The sequence below is a fragment of the Hevea brasiliensis genome, chromosome 1 (genome assembly GCF_030052815.1).
Source record: "Hevea brasiliensis isolate MT/VB/25A 57/8 chromosome 1, ASM3005281v1, whole genome shotgun sequence".
NCBI lineage: Eukaryota > Viridiplantae > Streptophyta > Magnoliopsida > Malpighiales > Euphorbiaceae > Hevea > Hevea brasiliensis.
In genome coordinates this window covers 19576660-19593260 of record NC_079493.1, presented here as the reverse complement: position 1 = coordinate 19593260, position 16601 = coordinate 19576660, and positions in this window count along the sequence as shown.

Below are 16601 nucleotides of genomic sequence, written 5' to 3'. Positions count from 1 at the left end.
CTCATTCAATCACTAGAAAGGAACCATTCCACAGGAGGGAATCTCAGTCTAACCAAAGTCATGGGAGCTTCCAAGAAGATCGGAACATATTAGCAGAAGAGAGTATTGGTGACATTTTAACTCAAATAATGAGTTTAGGCTTGGAGGCTATTGCAAATCAACATGTGATTAGAGAAAAAGCCCATGCCTTAAGGAGGGAGATTCTTAAAGCGGTCCAGGATGCCTCAGTTGCAAAGGCTCAGCTCTCCACTGCCAATTATTACATCGTCCAGCTAAAGGATCGGGTGAAACATTGCGAAGAGAGGATAGCTGAGGTAGAGTGGGAACTTAAAGTCTCCCAAGCTAGTCGATCTGCCGATCTTGCTCGTTTTGCTAAAGAACTTCGGGCGAAAGAGGAGGAGCTCCAGGCCAAGAAGGAGGAGAGTACTACAAAAGAGGCTGGGGCATATGTGAACGCCCATAACGACCTCCTGGCCAAACTGAAAAAGCATTATCCTGAGGAGGACTTCTCCTGGATGGATAAGCTCATTCCAGAGACCGAAGAGGAGAGTGATGAGGAGCCTGAGGGTGGGGAGGGAGAGCAGAATGTAACTGGGGAGCAGGCTCGGGGAGACCCTCCTACTGAATGATTTGTATATTTTCATTTTGAATTGAATTGAAGTTTTTGTTTGCTCAATTTCTTAATGAGATCGGAAAGTGTCCAAACCAGATTGTCTAAGTATTTATTTGATTGAATGTATTTTGGACATTAAACTTAAAAGCGACTATTAATTAGAAGATAAGAGATCGGAAAAACATTGTGAGATTGAACTAAGTGATGACCAAATACTAGATGAAACTTTAAAATATTAGAATTGCAGAGATTTGATATTGACTTGAACTTTTAAAATTGGAACCATTATTAGACCGGATAAAAGCCTTAACTTCATTTTAAGGAATATCTAGGGCATTCAAGTAAAAAGTCCGATCACAAACCTAACCAAATGGGGTTTTGTAATATTTGTACAGAGAGATTAGAGAATATTAGTAAGCAAGATTGGATAGTCCGGAGACCCACTGTTGACTTAAACTCATCTGATAAAGACCAAGAGATTGGAAAGCAATCTAACTTGAGCATGAGATCGATTTGTTCTAAGGATGAGCAATCGATAAGTTTGGAAAAACTACCTTGTGATCGGAACATCGGTAGAGAACAGATAATAAAGTTTTAGTTTTGAAAGACCCTTGCCTTTGGAGGTCGGCCAAAATATGGTGTTTATAATATGCATGAATGGTGGTGTAGTAATTTCGGCCAGAATGAGGACTTGGGGAATTCATGTGTTTTTAATTCAATTGGTGTTGAATTGGAACTTGATTGATATTGTATACATGATTTGGGCAGTGAATTTCATGAATTGTGAAGTTAGGGGAAATTAGGGTTAGTGGAAATTAGGGTTTTGATGAAATGTTGATTAATTGGATTTATTATGTCTAATTGTGGTCATTTGGTGTACTTTGAGTTGAGAATTAACATGGATCGATGAGTGGAATTGAGAGAAGTAATGGTTGTTGAGTTGCTGAATTCTGGACCAAAAAGTCTAGCAAGGTTAAATGGCCATAAGTATATTTGTATTGCTCCAATTAGTGTGAGGCAAATTGGATATGAAATTAGGGTCATAATGCCACATTTTTCATGAAGAAACCTTACCCAAAAACTGACCATAAGTTGGTCAAAAACTGGCTTGAATCCGGGCGACCTAATGCTAGACTCCAAAAAATGACCAAACAAATAGTACATGTTCAAATAGCCATAACTCACCCTAGGAAGGTCAAAATGACCTGATTCTTAAACCATTGGAAAGGTTAGACATATGATCACATTTTTCATGAAGATCATGAGCCCAAATTCTGACTCTAACCCAACCAATTTGCTAGAAATATTTAGGTCAACAAATCTGACCAGAACCAAAACTGACCAAAAATCCTGGACAAATGGCCATCCAACTAGTTTTGGCAAAAATGCCATAACTTGGTCCAAAAAACTGAAAATGCAGTGAAACCAAAGCCAAAATTTCTATAAGACCTAGAAATACAACTTTGATGCTTTGACCAGAACCCAAAACCAAATGCAACTTAGAGAAATTGCTAGCATAAGTTAGGGATTCCAATTCTAGAAATTCCTGCATCTGGTCAGATTGATCGCTTGATACTCGAAAGGTAAATTGACCATAACTAGAGCTACGCAACTCCAAATTAAGTGATTCAAATTGGAAACTGAACTTAACACATAAAGGAAAAACTCTCATTGAGATCTTATCATCAAATGAGAACTAGAACTAGGTTGAAATGGGGTTTCAAAATCAGGGCATAAACCTGTCTATGACCCAAACTCCTTAAAATTGCTTAAGTAATTTAGGCATACATTAGGCATTTAATTAATTAGCTATTAGTGGTAATTGAATTAAGTATTAAGACATCTCCATTGTGTATTTTCAGTGGAGAAAGAAATATCAAAGGACAAGGAGAAATTAAACTAAGTAAGAAGAAGATAAAGAGGTTTGTGCAGAAAAAACTATTATCTTTTTGTTTTTCAAATGGAATTTTGTTTTGAATGAGTTGTGTGAATGGTTTATGACTTTTATGGTATTGAAAAATCTTAATTGCAAAATTATGTGTTGTTAACCCATTTTGGATAATTATTTTGAATGGGATATGATTATGAGTTAACAAATGAAATTGAGGAATGGAAAATTTTTGAAATAGTTTGAAACCATAGTTGATATGACTATGTGTTTTATATTCCTCACTAGCTTACCTAGTGAGACGAATTGGACTTATATTCCCTCTCTAGCTGAAGTGTTGAGGTGTGTATCAATTGAGGACGAATTGAATGAGTACTCATATATATATATATATATATATATATATATATATATGTGCTAGCTAGCCCTTGCATTCCCCATTAGCCTTTGGTTATTAGGACGAATTGGACAATTGTGTCATGATCTAAACTGTGTGACTTTTTAGAAATTGTTATTTTATGATTGTTGGAATAAAATTTGATTTTCCTAAATGATTCTCTTGTTATAGAAATAAGGTATGATTTTACATGTGTTGACATTAAAATTGATTTAGTTTTGGAATATTGTGATTTATATTGATGTGTTATTTTTTTAGTTGTGCACCACTAAGTTTTGGCTTAGCGATAGCTTGTTTATGCTGTCGCAGGTATAGAGATAGATAAAGCAGCAGAGTGAGCTGCTTGTGGCGTAGAGTGAGCATTATTTTAGAGTTGATACTAGGTATATAGATTATACCCTTGTAAATTTTCTTTTGATGTATATATATGTGTATGTTTATATGTAAAGGACTTGAGTAGGTATATAAAAAGTTTGAGATTTTATTTTTGGTTAATGTAAATTTTTGTAATGTAAACTTGTTTATTCCAATTAATATAATATTTAAGTTTCTTTTTGAAATTTTCAATTAATGAATTGCTACCCTTGATTGAGTTTGATGAGATTAAGTTGTATTAAATTTAATGGAGTTGTGGATAATATGATTATTGGGAGTGTTTTTAACAGGTTTTGAAGAACTGTTTTCTCAATTTTTAGATGGAATTCTACTGAAATTTCTGTAAAATTTTGAAAATTCTAAATTAATTAAAATTTCAGTTTTCTGATATAAATCTCATTAAAGAGCTCTTTAACAATTATTTATCATTTCGTTACACTTAAAAAGGAATTAAAATTGTTTAAAATCCTTCGTAACATATTTAATGGATTATCGGTAGACGAAGTTCGATAATTCATTAGATATGCTGCAGGAACATGTAATGCTTTATATAGGGATAAGGTGTGACATGTTTTAGTGGTATCAAAGCTAGTTTTCAAAGCATGTTTTGAACTATGAATTTGAATATTTTTCTGGATAAGTACAACTTCTCAATGTTATTAATTGATACACATAGTGCATTACATCATGAATATGAGCTGAAGGAGGAAAATCTCCTTGTGTTGTTTATTCCAGAGATAGAATATCTTTTAATTGAATATGGAAGAAGGAGATCGCTCGGTTGAGCAGTTAATTGAGGCTGAGGCACAGGGGGAAGCCCCAGCTCCTCAGAATGTTAGTGGGTCAGGTCCACCCGTGCAGAAATTTCCTACACAATTTGCGCAACAAATGGCTGCTCCATTTCAACAAATGGCTGAAAATATGCTAGTCGAAGCCCTTATCCAAACACTAGCAGTGCAACCTCATCCTCCAGTCAAGCAATATGATAAGCTAATCAAATATGGGGCAACTGAATTTAAGGGAACAGTTGACCCTTTGAAAGCAGAGCAGTGGTTAGAAATGATGGAGAGGGTATTTAAAAAGCTACACTGCACAGATGAATTAAAATTTGAATACTCAATTTCTCTACTACAAAGGGATGCGTATAATAGGTGGAAGACCAGCCCCCATAGTTTGGTGGAACCCCCAGTGTTGACTTGGGATGATTTTCTTTGAGAGTTCAGATAGAAATATGTTCCGGATACTTATGTGGATATGAAGTTACAAGAATTTTTAAGTCTGAAATAAGGGAATCGAACAGTGGCTGAGTATGAAAGGGAATTCTTCTGCTTAAGCCACTATGCTGGGAGCCTACTCACCACTAGTAGGGACATATGCAAGAGATTTGAGTCTGGTTTGAAGCTCAGTCTAAGATTGCAAGTGGTTGAATTCTGACATGACAAATTCTCTGAACTGATATCTCAAGCCCTACAGTTAGAGAGAATAAAATCAGAAGTGGAACCAGAGAAAGAAAAGATAAAAAAAGAGAAAAGCAGAAAAACAACAGGTCAGAGTTCCAGTGGAAATTCTGGTAAAAGGAAGAATTTTGGGGGACAGGGTAGCAGAAAATCTAGTAGGGGAAGGTTTTTAGGACAGAAACCACCTAGATCCGATCAGCAGACGACCAAGAGTTATTTCCCTCCCCATCCATGTGAGACATGTGGTAAGACCCACGGAGGGGTATGTTACAAAGCTACTGGAGCATGCTTTAATTGTGGTGGAATGGGACATTTTGCAAAGGATTGCACCAGTCCCAGTAGACCTAGGCCACCTACCACCACTGAAGGGTCAGTCCAAGGTTCTGCCATAAGAGGTTCATAGCTAGCCAGTAGAGGCAGAGGCAGAGGCAGAGGCAGAGGTAGGGGCAGCACTTCTGGTAGTTAGGGCACAGTCCATAAGCCAAAGCAATGTAGTGCACTGGCTAGGGTGTACACTATGTAACAAACAGAAGAGGTAGAGATATCTGATATTGTAGCTGGTACATTCTCTATATTTGAGCAAGATGTGTATGTGCTATTTGATCCTGAGTCTACTCACTCTTATATTAGTGCCAGCATCACTTGTTTTACTACTGTTCCTTATGTGAAAATAGATTTTGAGATGCTAGTAACTAATTCGTTAGGGCAAAAGGTTAGGGTAAATAGAATGTATAAGGATTGTCCTTTGGTGATCCAAGGGCATACATTCTTATCTAATCTGATAGAAATATCCTTAAGAGATTATGATATCATCTTGGGCATGGATTGGTTAGCCAGGTATCATGCCATGATTGACTGTAGATTAAAGACAGTCACTTTTGGTCTCCCTCAATATGGTGCTATGGTAATACATGGGAAGAGGCAGTTATTGCCATCAAATCTCATTTCAGCTACACTTGCTAAAAAAATGATTCGGAAGGGGTGTGAAGCATATTTTGCCCACGTGATAGACACCCAAGTAGTGAGTCCAACATTGAGGGATATTCCTACTGTATGTGATTTTCTGGATGTTTTTCCTAAAGAATTACCAAGATTACCTCCGGAAAGAGAGGTGCAGTTCAAAATAGAGGTGATGCCTGGTGTGGACCCAATCTCCATTACCCCTTACAGAATGGCACCTGTTGAATTGAAAGAGCTGAAGATGCAATTACAGGAATTACTTGACAAGGGCTTCACTCGCCCCAGTGTGTCACCTTTGGGAGCACCAGTATTATTTGTTAAGAAGAAAGATGGTACTCTCCGTCTGTGTATTGACTATAGGCAGTTGAATAAGATGACCATAAAGAATAGATATCCACTACCTCACATAACTGATTTGTTTGATCAGTTGAAGGATGCAGCTGTGTTCTCCAAAATGGACTTGAGATCGGGTTATTATCATTTGAGGGTGCAAGAGCAGAGTATTCCAAAAACTGCCTTTAGGACTCGATACGGCCACTACGAGTTCTTAGTAATGCCATTCATATTGACTAATGCTCCAGCTACTTTTATGGACCTGATGAATACTATCTTCAACCATATTTAGATCAGTTTGTTGTGGTATTCATCGATGATATTTTGGTGTATTCGAAGAATATAGAGGAGCATTATAGGCACTTGAGGATCATGCTATGTCACACCTTACCCCTCTGTAAGGCATAAAATGATCCCGTAGAATACCTAATGAACTACCGAACTTCACCTACCGATAACTCATTAAGTACCCTACAAGGGATTTTAAAACAATTTTCTTATTTTTGATAAGTGGTGAGCATTTTCTAATAGGCATTTAAAACATTTAATTAAAATTAAAACTAGTTAATATTTTTTGTCCATTTTAGTTTTCCGCAAATTCTATAGAAATTTTGACAGAGTTTCCTCTGTATTTTGAGAAAACCGTTCTTCAAATACCTGTAAAAAGCACTTCTAAAAGTTTTTCTCAACCACTACTTCGGTTTCACAATCAAACTCAATCAATTTCTCAAAATTCACAAGTTCAATAGTTCTCAAAATACTGTCAATCAATATCATACATATTTCATTAAAAATAAAATAATTTATACACAACCTTACAAATTTATATCAAAAGAAACACAAACTAAACTTTATTACAAACTTCATACAAATTTGTGTACAAGCTGCTCAAGACCCATTTTTACATGTCCATACATTTATGTGCAATATATACATCAAAAGAAGTATTTACAGTTAGGGTATAAATTATACCCGAAGGCTTCAAGCTGATGACTTCACACACTTCAAAGAAATTCTGCTGCTCCTCTAGTCTCTATATCTCACATAAAGAATAAAGCTATCACGAGTACTAGGACTCAGTGGTGCACAATATACTAAAATAATCTTTATGCAAAGCTTAAAGCACATTCATTCAAAAATTTGGGTAAACATGAAAATTAAATACAATCATGCATTGTGAGATTTTACATGTAAACCAAGTTCATTTTAAAGTATCAAAACACATTTCATAAAACCCACAGTTAGATCATGCCATTCGAAACAAATAGAATCTCAATAGCCAGAGGCTAAAGAGAAATCACATGAATCTCAATAGCCAGAGGCTAAAGAGAAATTATATCACAGGCTAGCTAGCTCAAATATATGGATATCCTTTCACATCCTCTTCTACTGGCACACCTCAACACTTCTTTAGAGAAGGAATCAAAATTCGAAACTAATTACCCCCACTAGTCGTGCTAGTGAGGTGTTCAAATATATGGTCATGACACTGTGGTTTCAAAACTTATCTTAACAATTTGCTAAACATTGTCATTTCAAATATACACAATAACTTTCACAATTTAAATCAAACATCATAAAAATACTATAATCCAATATTTCACATTATTCAAAACATTATGCAAAAGATGATTATAAAAGTATATGTTGTGCACAAACCTCAAACGAGTCGCCTGTTGGCCTTGACTCGACTCTCGGTTCTGTCCCTGGTATTTTTCCACTGAAACACGAAATTTTCCAATGTTTCAGTACTAAAACTTAAAATAAATCCAAAATAAACTTAACTTCACATTTAGCTAGCTCTAACGTGTTAAATTCAACGTTCTCAAAATTTTGTGTTTCGGGTTACTATTCACTGCACTATTCAAGTCAAATTATTGACTTTCTAAGGCTTAATAGGTATGGGAACTCCAACTTCACCCACATACCACATTTTGGTCACCAAACTTGTTGGTTTTGGTCATTTGTTTAAAGCTTAGGTCATTTTGGCAAAATTGCCAATTTTCGGTTTTTGTTCTCCAAAGTTGCACTGTTTCATTGGTCGGTCTACTGTTGGAATTTGATAAAACTTCCTTCATAGAAAATATTCCTTATTGTCTTAAGTGTATTCTCATTTTTGGATCACCTCAATCGGAGTTTTGTAGCTCAAGTTATGGCCAAAATAAGTTTACTGTTCACGTGTACTGTTCATACTGAGATTTTGGTGCTGGCAGATTTTTGGTTCAACTTTGGTTAATAATTTGATCAAGTTAAGCTCATAATTTGGTCTCACTTTCTTCATATGAAATGTTTTACTATGTCTTAGGTTTCCATCGGTTCAAGAATCGCCTAAATCCGAGTTTTCTAGAGAGAGTTATAACCATCCAAACATTGCTGCTCAATGAAAATTCTGCAGAATCTCAGTATAGTAAATTTAACTTTGCTCAATGATTTGAATGAGTTAATGGCCTAATTTGGGTTGGTGTTCTTCATGAAAGTTTTAGGTATATATCATATCTAATTTCTGGTAAAATTTCAGGTCAATTTGACCTACCTAGCTCGAGTTATGACCAAATGAACAGTTACTGTTCATTTAGTCAGTTTAGTGCAGTGGCAGCCTGCTATCAACTCACTTTGGTCAATTGTTTCACCAAGTTTTGGTCAGTTTTTAGCTATGGTTCCTCAATGAAAATTGTGCTCTTTTATGTCTATTTTCATCTCCAATTGGTGGCATATCAATTGGACTTGTAAAATTTGAGTTTTGGTCCTTCAAAGTGGGTTTGGTCATGCTGCCAGCAGCATGACCATTGACCTACGAATTGAACTTAGTTTCCTATCATTCCCACACAAGTTATTTGGTCATAATTGACCATTATTTCACTTCACAATAGGTTAAACATGCCATTTATGTATTTCTTCAAATTTTGGTTCATAAACCCTAGCATTGAAAACCCTAACTCATCATTTTCATGCCTTTAACTAGTTCTAATGGTTTAAATGTTAATCATTTAACTATGTAAAGTTTCTAAACTCATTCAATTGCATCATATTCATGCAAACCATACTCCTCCCAACCAGGCCAAATTTCAGCAATGGTCATTCTCCCATGTTTGTTTCATTTAATCAAGTTCTAAGCTCACTTTCAACCATCACATGTGCATTTGAATGGATAAATGAAGAGTTTAGCATACTAACCTTTGTGTAGCAATTTTCTTCCTCCTTTCCTTCAAATTTTCCTTCTTTCTTTCTTGCTCAATCCTCTTCTCAAGTTGCCTAGATAAGTTTTAACTATGGTGGCTAATTTTTCTATGGTGAAATCTTATGATTTTCAAGCTCAAAATTGAGCTTTAATGGAGGTTTTGGGTGAGGGAGAGGGTGAGGGAGAGAGAGTCACGTTTTTGATGAAGAAGATGACTTTATTATATTTTTTTTTTCTTTTCTTTTCTTTTATGTCTTAGGAAGACCAAAATTCCCAAATTAATAAAATAAATCAATTAAGCCTTTATGACATCATGCATGATGTCATCACTTTGACTTTTCCATCTTCTTTCTTTTTTTTTCTATTAGTTCTTTAATTTAATTCTCGATTCCGAAATTTTCTTTTCTCCGATTTTATTCGACAGTTAGGTCAGGAGTCAGCTCTCGGGGTCAATTGACCAAATTGCCCCTCGCCGGTTCATCCCGGTTTGTAAATAATCCAATATTTCTTCCGGCTCCCTGACCTAATTATTTGACTGGCTTAACAGTTCTTTTTCATGATTTTCTCTTTTCCACTGTGTTCATAAGGGTCCTAAGGACCGCAGCGTCACTTTTTACGGTTCGAAATTTGAGTTTAAAATGACTTCACAGTCGTTCCCGAGGAGGTCACTCATCGCTGTGACTCTCGGCTCGTTTAACCTCTTATGTTCTGTTTTTCTTATTTATAGTTAACTAATTAAACATTACTAATTATTTGTGTTTATGGCTTCTCAAATTGTCTTAAGTGTGGCCCTAATCCCATTAATTGTCCGGACCGACACCGGTCACTGGAACAGTGAAATATACCAGGCTATACAACGGGGGTGTTACAATTCTCCCCCCCTTAAATAAATTTCGTCTCAAAATTTTTACCTGGTATCAATCTCTGAACAGCTGTGGGTGTTGTCTCCTCATGTCCTCCTCTCGTTCCCAAGTAGCTTCTTGGCCCAAATGATGGTTCCACAGCACTTTTACCAACGGTATCTGCTTATTCCGCAGCTGCTTCACCTCATAAGCTAGAATCTTTATGGGTTCTTCTTCATATGTGAGGTCTGAATTTACTTCTATTTCTTCTACTGGTAGTACATGAGATGGGTTTGATCGGTACCTCCTCAACATAGACACATGGAAGACATTATGTATCTTCTCCAACTCTGGAGGTAGTGCCAACCGATATGCCAAAGGACCCACTCTTTCTAGAACCTCATATGGCCGGATAAAACGAGGACTCAGTTTCCCCTTTCTGCCGAATCTCATAATTCTCTTCTAAGGAGAAACTTTGAGGAAAACCTTCTCACCCACTGCATACTCAATATCCCTTCTTTTCAAATCAACATAGGACTTTTTGACGGCGATGCGCTTTTAAGTCGACCCCTGATCACCTTGATTTTCTCTTCAGTCTGTTGAACAATTTTGGGTCCAATCATTTTTCTTTCACCCACGTCATCCCAACACAATGGGGTTCTACATTTTCTGCCATACAAAGCTTCATATGGAGGCATCCCAAGGCTTGATTGATAGCTGTTGTTATAAGCAAACTCAATCAAAGGCAAGTGTGTATCCCAACTACCCTCAAACTCAATCACACAAGCACGTAGCATGTCCTCCAAGATCTGAATTACCCTCTCGGATCGCCATCCGTCTGCGTGGGTGGAATGCAAGATCGAAGTTCAATCTAGTTCCTAGGGCTCTCTCAAGACTACCCTAATCTAGAAGTGAACCTAGGATCTCTGCTCGATATGATAGATCTGCACTCCATGTAGTCTCACAATCTCATCAATGTATAACTTGGCCAATCTTTCTAAACTGTAGTCCATCCGAACTGGCAGAAAATGAGCAGACTTAGTTAGTCTGTCAACAATGACCCAAACTGCATCATGACTCTTCTGTGTCCTCGGAAGTCCCATTACAAAATCCATCGTTATTCTTTCCCATTTCCATTCTGGTACTGGTAGTGGATGTAACAACCCAGCGGGTACTTGATGCTCTGCCTTTACTTGCTGACAAGTTAGGCATTTGGATACAAACTCTGCCACATCTCTTTTCATACCCATCCACCAGTAATGCTCCTTTAGCCCTCTATACATTTTTGTGCCACCAGGGTGCATGGCAAAAGGAGACTCATGTGCTTCCTTCAAAATGATCTGCCTCAAATCAACATCATTAGGAACACACATTCTGCCCTGGTGTAGCAGTAGACCATCATCTCTGATTGAGAATTCTGGTTTCTTGCCCTGCTGGACTTCTTCCATCAGCTTCTGATACTTCTGATCATTCTGAGCAGCCATTCTAATCTGATCAATCAACACTGGCTGTACATGCCATGCAACTGCTGTCTGCCCCTCATCATTAATCTCTAAACTGGCATGTAATGATCTCAACTCATGTACCAAAGACAAAGGAGTAACTCGTAGACTTGCCATAGTCTTGCGACTTAAGGCGTCAGCCACAACATTAGCTTTCCCTGGCTGATAGTCTATCAGACAATCATAGTCTTTTATCAACTCTAACCATCTCCTCTGTCTCAAATTCAGCTCTTTCTGGGTGCCCAAATACTTCAAACTCTTATGATCTGTGTAGATGTAGCACTTCTCCCCATACAAATAATGTCTCCAGATCTTAAGAGCAAACACAATGGCTGCAAGCTCCAAATCATGTGTCGGATAATTCCTCTCATGCGGTTTTAGCTGGCGTGATGCATAGGCAATGACATTTCGATCTTGCATCAACACACAACCTAACCCATTGTGAGAAGCATCGCTGTAAACTGTATACTCTTACCCGAGTAGGTAAAGTCAAGACCGAGCCTCACAAACATCTTTTCAACTCATCAAAACTTTGGCCGGCATTTGTCCGTCCACCAAATTTCACATCTTTTCTAAGCAGCTTGGTCAATGGAGATGCTAACATGGAGAATCCTTCACAAATTGTGGTAGTATCCAAATAAACCAGAAAACTACGAATTTCGTGACATTTCTGGGTGGCCTCCAATTAAGGACAGCTTCAATCTTACTTGGATCTACCTTGATACCCTCTTCTGATACTACATGCCCCAAGAAAGATATTTCCTTCAGCCAAAATTCACACTTCGACAATTTGGCATATAGCTGTTTCTCCCTCAAAATCTGCAGTACAATCCACATATGTCTGTCATGCTCTTCTACATTCCTCGAATAGACCAATATATCATCTATGAATACCACAACAAACTGGTCGAGATATGGTCTGAAAATAGTGTTCATCAGATCCATAAAAGCAGCCGGAGCATTAGTTAACCCGAATGGCATGACTAGGAATTCATAATGGCCATAGCGGGTTCTGAAGGCAGTTTTAGGAATACTTTGTTCTTGTACTTTCAGCTGATAATAACCTGATCTCAGGTCAATTTTGGAGAACACAGCTGCACCCCTCAACTGATCAAACAAGTCATCAATGCGGGCAATGGATATCTATTCTTTATCGCCACCTTATTCAACCGCCGGTAATCAATGCATAACCGAGAGTGCCATCCTTCTTCTTACGAACAACACCGCGCTCCCCAAGGTGACACACTAGGGCGGATAAAGCCCTTGTCAAGCAATTCTTGAAACTGCACTTTAAACTCTTTCAATTATGCAGGTGCCATTCTATATGGCATTATGGAGATTGGGTCCTCACCAGGACTAACATCCATCTCAAAAAGCACCTCTCTTTATGGAGGTAATCATAGCAATTCATCAGGAAACACATCCGGAAAGTCACATACCTTAGGGATGTCCCTTAGTGCCGACTCCCCACCGGGTGTCTATCACATGTGCCAAGTATGCTTCACACCCTTTCTCGACCATTCTTCCGCTAGTGCAATTAAATGATTTTTGATGGCAGTAAATGCCTCTCCCCGTGTATTACCACATCACCGTATAGAGGGAGACCAAAAGTGACTGTCTTCAGTCTACAGTCAATCATGGCGTGATGCTTGGCTAACCAATCCATGCCCAAGATGATATCATACTCTCTGAAGGGCAATTCAATCAAGTCGGACAGGAAAACATGTCCTTGGATCACCAAAGGACAGTCTCTATAAATTCTGTTGACCCGGACCTCTTGTCCTAATGGACTAGTTACTAGCACTTCAAAACCCATTTGCACACATGGAACAGCAAGTGAACTGACTATGCTAGCACTAACATATGAATGGGTTGAACCCGGATCAAACAATACAAATACATCTTGACCAAAGATAGAGAATATACCAGCTACCACATCAGAAGTCTCAGCTTCTTCTCGCTGTTTCATTGCGTAGATTCTGGTTGAAGCACTTCCTTGTGCTGATTGACCAACTATGCCCGATCGTCAAGTAGTGCCTCTACCTCTGCCTCTTCCTCTGCCAACTGACTGTGAACTTCTGGGAGCAGGACTCTGAATAGATCCCTCGGCAGTAGTAGGAGCTGGGCTATATCTCGGAGCACTAGTACAGTCTCTTGCTAAATGACCCTTGCCTCCGCAGCTTAGCGAGCTCAAAGGCCCAATAACATTCCCCATGAATCTTGCCACAAGTCTCACAGGCGGGCGTAATGTGAACCTGCTGATCGCCTGCGGACTTAGGGGTCTCTGTCCGGAGAATCGGCCCCTACTAAATCTTACACCTCGACCCCTGCTGGGTCCACTAAACTTCTTTCTCTTTCCAGAGGTAGCACCGTAACTCGCTCAACTGATTTTTCCCCCTTGTCTTTTTCTAATTTCTCGACTTTTTCCCTCACTGGGTTTGCTTCTGCTTCAACTCTCTCCAGTTCAAGTGCTTGAGACATAAGTTCTGAGAAGTTGCTGTGTCGAAATCCCATAACTTGCATCCTTATCTTTGGGCTTCAAACCCGTCTCAAATCTCTGGCATCTTGCTTTACTGGTAGTAAGGAGACTCTCTGCATAGTGACTCAGGCGGGAGAACTCCCTCTCATACTCTGCCACTGATCAATTTCCTTGTTGCAAACTCAAAAATTCTTGCAATTTCTGATTAACATATGCGTCGGGATGTATTTGCATGCAACTCTCTCGATGAAGTCATCCTGTGTTAGCATTGGTGGTTCGCTAAGCCGTGGGGATGGTCTTCCACCAATCATATGCATCCCTTGCGTGGCGACACGTAATATTCGAACTTCAACTCATCCGCAGGCGGCAATTTCTTAAACACTCTGCCCATTCTTTCAAGCCATTGCTCGCTCTAAAGGGCCATCAGACCCTTTAAATTCTGCAGCCCATACTTCGCAATTTATCATATTGTCCGCTCGAGGCGATGGTTGTGTCACGTGGTTGGGGTGGAGCTTGAGCAGCATACCTCACCATTTGTCAAACATCGTAGCCATCTGCTATGCGAATTGTGCAAGAAATCAGGCATTTGTGGGGTCAGGCCACACCCACCGACATTCGAAAGCTGGGCGTCCCCTTGTGCCTCAGCTTCAACAGACTGCTCAACTGAGCGATCCCCTTCTTCCATAACAGTCTGGAGTAGGGTATCTCCTGAACAAGTAACACAAGGAGATTTCCCTCCGTTAGTTCATATTCATGATGTAATGCACTGTATGTAACAATTATGGACATTGAGCAGTTGTACTTAACAAGAAAGACACAAATTTATATGTTAAAACATACTTCAAAAATTTGCTCTGATACCACTAAAACATGTCACACCTTACCCCTCTGTAAGGCATAATATGATCCCGTAGAATACCTAATGAACTATCGAACTTCACCTACCGATAACTCATTAAGTACCCTACAAGGGATTTTAAAACAATTTTCTTATTTTTGATAAGTGGTGAGCATTTTCTAATAGGCATTTAAAACATTTAGTTAAAATTAAAACTAGTTAATATTTTTGGTCCATTTTAGTTTTCCGCAAATTCTATAGAAATTTTGACAGAGTTTCCTCTGTATTTTGAGAAAACCGTTCTTCAAATAACCTGAAAAGCACTTCTAAAAGTTTTTCTCAACCACTACTTGGTTTCACAATCAAACTCAATCAATTTCTCAAAATTCACAAGTTCAATAGTTCTCAAAATATCACAATCAATATCATACATATTTCATTAAAAACAAAATAATTTATACACAACCTTACAAATTTATATCAAAAGAAACACAAACTAAACTTTATTACAAACTTCATACAAATTTGTGTACAAGCTCAAGACCCATTTTTACATGTTCATACATTTATGTGCAATATATACATCAAAAGAAGTATTTACAGCTAGGGTATAAATTATACCCGAAGGCTTCAAGTCGATGACTTCACACACTTCAAGACTCGATTGCTCCTCTAGTCTCTGTCTGACAGAATAAAGCTATCACGAGTACTAGGACTCATGGTGCACAATATACTAAAATAATCTTTATGCAAAGCTTAAAGCACATTCATTCAAAAATTTGGGTAAACATGAAAATTAAATACAATCATGCATTGTGAGATTTTACATGTAAACCAAGTTCATTTTAAAGTATCAAAACACATTTCATAAAACCCACAGTTAGATCATGCCATTCGAAACAAATAGAATCTCAATAGCCAGAGGCTAAAGAGAAATCACATGAATCTCAATAGCCAGAGGCTAAAGAGAAATCATATCACAGGCTAGCTAGCTCAAATATATGGATATCCATTCACATCCTCTTCTACTGGCACACCTCAACACTTCTCCAGAGAAGGAATCAAAATTCGAAACTAATTACCCCCACTAGTCGTGCTAGTGAGGTGTTCAAATATATGGTCATGACACTATGGTTTCAAAACTTATCTTAACAATTTGCTAAACATTGTCATTTCAAATATACACAATAACTTTCACAATTTAAATCAAACATCATAAAAATACTATAATCCAATATTTCACATTATTCAAAACATTATGCAAAAGATGATTATAAAAGTATATGTTGTGCACAAACCTCAAACGAGTCGCCTGTTGGCCTTGACTCGACTCCTCGGGTTCTGTCCCGGTATTTTTTTCCACTGAAACACGAAATTTTCCAATGTTTCAGTACTAAAACTTAAAATAAATCCAAAATAAACTTAACTTCACATTTAGCTAGCTCTAACGTGTTAAATTCGACGTTCTCAAAATTTTGTGTTTCGGGTTACTATTCACTGCACTATTCAAGTCAAATTATTGACTTTCTAAGGCTTAATAGGTATGGGAACTCCAACTTCACCAACATACCACATTTTGGTCACCAAACTTGTTGGTTTTGGTCATTTGTTTAAAGCTTAGGTCATTTTGGCAAAATAGCAAATTTTCGCTTTTGTTCTCGGTTGCACTGTTTCATTGGTCGGTCTACTGTTGGAATTTGACAAAACTTCCTTCATAGAAAATGTTCCTTATTATCTTA